Genomic DNA, 6000 nt, shown 5'->3' on the forward strand with positions numbered 1-6000 from the left:
GGCAACATTGCAGCCCAAGTGCAGGAAAACTGAGAGTTAAACATTTCCACATTTCAGCCTGCAACTTCCTAACTCCATTACCTTTTTATTAATTGCATTTGAGACTTCACTAAACTTGAGCTTGGGCTATTTTTAAAGCCTATCTGACTCAACTTATTGTGCTCAGAACAAAGATTAAACTTCTAATTTAGCTGCAGATAATTACAATGCTCAGGTCAGACCCCCAGTGTAATGTGGTAGGGTGTCCCAGTCAAACTGATAGGTGTTCAGAAAAACCCCAAAAAACAAGAGTATCAGAGCTGGGGGAAAGAGGGGATGATCTTAAGTGAGACAGGAATCTTTCTGCCTTCCTCCCAGCTGAAGTCACCGGGATTAATGACTCCTTAAGCAGGGACAGATTTGGTTGAGTGTCTCCCCTTGGTACTGACAGCAGGGCTCTCACCAAGGAGCATTTTTGTACACAGCAATGGATCTTTCCTTAAACTTCCACTTTTGGTAACAACATCCCCCTCTGGCTCTCTGTGTTCCCATACAGTCCCTGCTATTTCTCTATTGATCTCAGCGTTGTAAGTCAATCTTTCAATTACTCAGACCCTTGATGTCTTTCTGATGATTTTTTTGCCTTTCCCTAATGATCATTTTCCTTCCAAGTTCCTGATCCTTTACCCTTATTTTATAAATCATAGAATCATATAACTGTTTAGGTTGGAAAAGGCCTCAAAGATCAGAGTCCAACCATTAACTCAGCACAGCCAGCCCCACTGCTAACCATGTGTCCAAGTGCCACATCTACACTTCTTTTAACTCTCTCCAGGGATGGTGACTCCACCACTGCCCTGGATTTTACACTCCTTCAATGCCAGCAAAGTCCCCAGGTATTTAATCAGAAAGGGCTTACTTACTCCCCCAAATAGCAGGAAAAAAAAGATGCCAAGATAAGGGAGGATAAGGGTGTCTTTTGTCTTTTGATGCGAGGCATATTTCTCGTTAGTGCTAATCATAAAGAGCAGTGCTAGTGGAGATTAATTGAATCACATTCATCTAAAAGAACTTGTCCTTATAGTTTAAACTCTTCCTTCTTCAACTCAAGGCCATTGTGCCTCCTACTACCACCTATGGGAATGGTAAAAATCCCCACCTTCATTACATGGTTACCTTCAGGAGCTTAAAAGAATATTTATGCAACAATCTCAATCCTTGGTCATTATCTGCCCGAAGAGACAGCTTCAGCTCTCCAACAGCTACTGAAATCAGCTGGAGTTAGGAGTGCCTTGCCTCCCAGAAAGGTACCAGGCTTTTCAAAATAATTTTAAAGTATTTTTAAAGTATTCAGGTACCCAAATGACAGCAAGATATGTTTCAAACATCACCCTAGACATTCGTTTTGTGGAATATGCATCCTGCTGTTTTCAGTCCCACCTTCAGTTTGAGTTGCTGTTTTTTCAGGTCTGGTCACTGAGGTTTTCATCAAGATAGTTAGCTGCTCTCTCAAGGTTATCTCGAAATTTAATCTCAGGTCAGTTTACTGTTTCCTCTAAATACACAGTAAAAATAATAAATGCATTGCTTCCTATGATATCCCAGTGTCACACAAAACTTAATGCCTCCTCTCATCCCCAGATATCTTCATTTAGTTACTCCCTTCTTTTCTCTGCTGGTCTAAATCTGCAGACTTGCATGTGCAAACAGAGACTGGGACAAACACCTAAGCATCTAAGCAGTCAATAAACACAAGAAGGGCCACCAAGATTTGCTGACAGCACTAAACAAACATCTGATGTTATGATGTTGCTGTGGTAAGGCAGGAAGATCAAATTCCTTTTGAAATATGAAGGGATAGAGACAAGGCAGAACAAACCTGCTTGAAATCTCAGAGAATTTAAGCAAACAAGCTAATCAGGCCAGCTAGAAGACTGGTGAGAAGAGAATGATTTGGGCAGGAAAAGCACAGAGCAAGCCAGCCATTCTAGTGTCCAGCTCAAAGCTTCTGCTGTCACACAGCCAAGCTATTTCTATTTTCAGTGGGCCATGCCTAGAGATGAGTATCACACACCAGTTATTAAAGCAAATTCCTGCATTCAAATGCATACACAGAGCCACACTGTCAGTGCACACAGACACACAACTGAGACCACAGGACCTTCAAAACCTTCCTGCTACTTGCATATTTCGTTTCTATAGTGTCTCTATTTTAAAGCCCAGATCAGCTGTTAAGTTTTACTCCATCTAGTCTCATACTATCTGTGCAACTTGTAAAAGTGCTGCAGCTAACATCTGCCTAAACCACACAAACACCATGGAACAATTGCTTAAAAATTATTTACACTAGGTGGATGGAATCATCTGACACAGAATTTGAAGCTCATTAAACAGCTCCTTGACAAATATTTGTCAGCATTTCTCATTTGTAATTAATTATATTGGGCTTTACCTGACGATAATTTAGCACGGTCTCAAAACAGACTAATGCCTGTGTGCTGAACAGAAATTAGCTCAGCAAATGCACACTGAGAAATTGTGACAGTTTTATGAAACAAGAATCCCCATTTAAATGCAAGTCCCCCGCTTCCCACCCCACTTCTATCTGGGCTTTATAAATATCTGTGTCCCATTTCAGGCTTGTCAGATGAGCTGCCTGAGTTGAAGCTAAACAAACATCCGCAGAAAAAACTCATTACCTTACTCAGTGTTCAGAAAACCTGAAACCAACTGCTTACTCCATAGGGATGGTCAGAGCTGACTCAGGAAACATAAAGTACTTCCCAGGCTTTAAGCCATCTTAACATTCAGGTCAGATTTCCTTTCTCATCACAGCAAACCATCTTCACCACGGCACATCAACAGCCATGTCACGTCAGTCTCCTGCCCGGACACCTCTGCACCAGGGGGTAGGAGGGAGACAAACATCTTCCTGAAATCTCACCTCACCAGAGAGCTCTGCAAAAGCCTCCTTGCCAGCACTGCCAGAGCACATCATGGAGAAAGTCACTCCAATGGATTGATTTATCACATTCTGAGAAATGACCTTTCCTTGTCAAGCTGGTGTCTAAAATGCCCATCTGGGTTTGGAGAACCTCATGCTATTATTGCTGGTAACAAACACACCAGCAGCGCAGCACAGACTCCTCCAAGCTGGGAAAAGCCACAGCTTGACAAGCCACTGGTCACACTAACACAGGTACAGTGTCTGTGCCTTCCTGCTTTTCCGGGCTGGACATTTGGGGAGCTCACAGCAGCAACGTGTGAGTAACTGCTCTGGAGTGAATCACAGGGCTTGCTGCTCTCAGTCCAGCAAGGCCACTCAGGGAGAATCTGGTGACCAATTGTAGGACCACACCTCAGCTGCTTTACTACAGGTTAAGGGCTGGCTTCTGAAGGTCAAGGCTCCAAAATGCTCCCCAGTGTAGGGGACAGGCCCCTACTGCACACAGCTACATGGAAATCTTGCAAGGCCAGGCAAGGATCAATCCAGCTACATCTGCAATGACACCAGAATTGCTCAGCTGTCACTCCAAGAAGGAAAAAATCCACAGTGAGATCCCACTGTCTTCATTTTACTCCCTCTTCCTGTGTATTCCCCACACAAACATTAGAGACATCAAGGTATGGGGCGCCACAAATGCAGAGACAGATAACCAGAAGCAGATGGCCTCTATTTCAACACCAAACAATTTACACTTGAGAAGTATGACAAGGCTACTGACACCTGGACAGAAAAGCAGTTCCCACAGTGGGAGCTGGTTAAAGTTTTGCTTCAAGGGATGGGAACTTTTATCAACATAACCATAACAGACTGGATGACTCCTCCTGAAGTTATAGTGGCATGGGATCTGTGTCCTTGTGCAGCACCTGTGTCCCTTTGCCATCCACAAGCTTCACACAACCTGGTATTTTGCACAGGTTCGGCTTTTTCAGTCACCCCAACAAAAAGCAAAAGCATTTAGTAAAAGACAGGTGAAATCAAGCTGTGTGGAAGTTCTAATTCCTTTTTTTTTGCAGCTTGATACATAAGAAGGTCCTGGGGTGACACCTCACACCCAACCAGCCCACACCCCTACAGCTCCAAGGTTGTCCCCAGAGGCAGAGAGCTCAGCCTTGTCCTTCCACAGTGGCTGTCCCCCCCTGCATGAGCCACCATCCACCTGGGTCCCCTCTTCTGAACCGTGGCTTAGATTCTCCAGTGGGTGAAATGTTCTGAAGTTTCCTTCTCACAGTTTTTCACACCAAGCAGACAAAACAGTCTCCACACCCTTTCAGCTGCGCTAAGCCCAAGGAAAGGCTGAAGTTCAAGCACAAGGCATGGGCTCAGAAAGTCTTGTTACATTCTGGGCACAAGCGTCTTCTGGAACCTGGGGAAAATCTCCATGGCCTCCAACGAGCTGGGGGAAGACCCACCACCACATGAGGTGCATTAACACCAGGACATCTCTCCACAGCACCCATAGCTTCTTGACTCAACTCAAACACATCAACACCGAAACATCTCACCAAGGCTGAGGCATCCTGCTCCACCAGCCTCTCACAACCTCCTCACCAACACCTGAATTACAATAAAAACTTCAGGCTGCTGCATGCAACACACAGAGCAATTCCTGCCACGCTGGGGTTGTGCCTTAGACACCTTCATCTCCCTCTGATCTTCAGAAAAAAGTTTCTCAGTGTACATACGGAGCTGCAGGAAAAAGCACCTAACAACGATTTTGTGACATTATTTCTTAACGCAGCATGAAATCGTTAGGTCAAAACGTGCCACCTATCACATGAACATTAAAAGTATGTCAAGTCTCAGTGTGCAAGCTATTGTTTTATCTGAACGTGATATTAGCTGCCAGAACTGGGTAATGTATCTGTGCTCCTTTTTAGTGATACAGGATTACAAGAGGATGCAAGTAGTAGCCATGCTTGGCTTGGCAAAGAGAGCACAGCAATTATTGTCAAGTAGAAAATAAACAAATAAAAAGTGAAACAGAATAAAGACATTTTCTAAAATGCCCAAGTTCTAAACTTGCTCTTCACTTCCTCTCCAAAAAGGACTATAGCCAAATTCTCAAGTCCTTTTTCCCATGAAAATGCTTAATGACACAAACTAGGGCTTTGTTTGAGGAAAACCAGAATTTTGTCTGAAACAGAAGCACACAAATTTCTCTCCTGCCCATAAACACATATTCACACTTTTGGTCTCTCTGGTTTGAGCAGGGCACTTGAGGATGGGCTCACCAGGTGAGAAATGGTGGATAAATTGAATCTGGACATTACCTCAGCATTTGTTCCTTATTGCTTACATACATGAGTCTAACACCAACCATGTGGAGGTTTGTTGAAGTGAACAAATCCTCCCTTAATTACACCAAAGTTCTGTTGGAGGCATAGTGTGGATGGATACAGGTGTAACCAAGGACAAAATCTGGCTACAAAACAAGAAGCAAATAAAACAAACAAGGAAACAAAACCCTGAAAATCCACTAAGTATTCCTGGCTAAATATTTAAGCATCTTAAAAGCTACACAGATTTTTTTGTTGTTGTTGTTGTTAAACAATCAGCTTCACCTCCACATTTATTTTGACAGCTCATCATCGTTCCAGTTGTGCCTCCAGTGCACATAAACCCAAATAAATCTCTTTTTCACCACAGCAAACTTCTCCTGATCAGAACTTACAAACAACAAAGCCCTTCAAACGCACAGGCTGGAGGTCCCCTTCCACGGCAGCATCACTACCACGACCCTGGCTGGGCTGACACGCTCGCGAGTGGCTGGGCGGAGGGAACACGGAGAGGCGAGGCCGGGCCGGGCGCAGGGAAGCGACGCCCGGGAAGCCCCGCGGGGCTTCGCCTCCCTCCGCCCGGCCTGGGCTCTCCCAGCCCCTTCGTTCGCGCTGGGGGATGACTCGAGCCGCCCACCGCGGGGCCCACTCGTGACATGCCGGAGGGAGCGCGGCAGGCCGGCCGCCCCCCGCCCGCAGCGGCACCGCGGCCGCCCCGAGAAACACGCGCGGCCGCCC

At 45.2% G+C, this 6000-nt stretch overlaps 1 protein-coding gene across 1 annotated transcript in view; it reads right to left on the minus strand.

Annotated features, from left to right (window-relative positions):
* The window catches only part of AUTS2 (activator of transcription and developmental regulator AUTS2), a 767477-nt gene that overhangs the window by 760668 nt on the left and 809 nt on the right, over nt 1–6000 (minus strand). The gene's annotated exons all lie outside the window — the stretch shown is intronic.

The sequence above is a fragment of the Pyrgilauda ruficollis genome, unplaced genomic scaffold (assembly GCF_017590135.1).
Source record: "Pyrgilauda ruficollis isolate IOZ18807 unplaced genomic scaffold, ASM1759013v1 scaffold69, whole genome shotgun sequence".
Classification (NCBI taxonomy): Eukaryota; Metazoa; Chordata; class Aves; order Passeriformes; family Passeridae; genus Pyrgilauda; species Pyrgilauda ruficollis.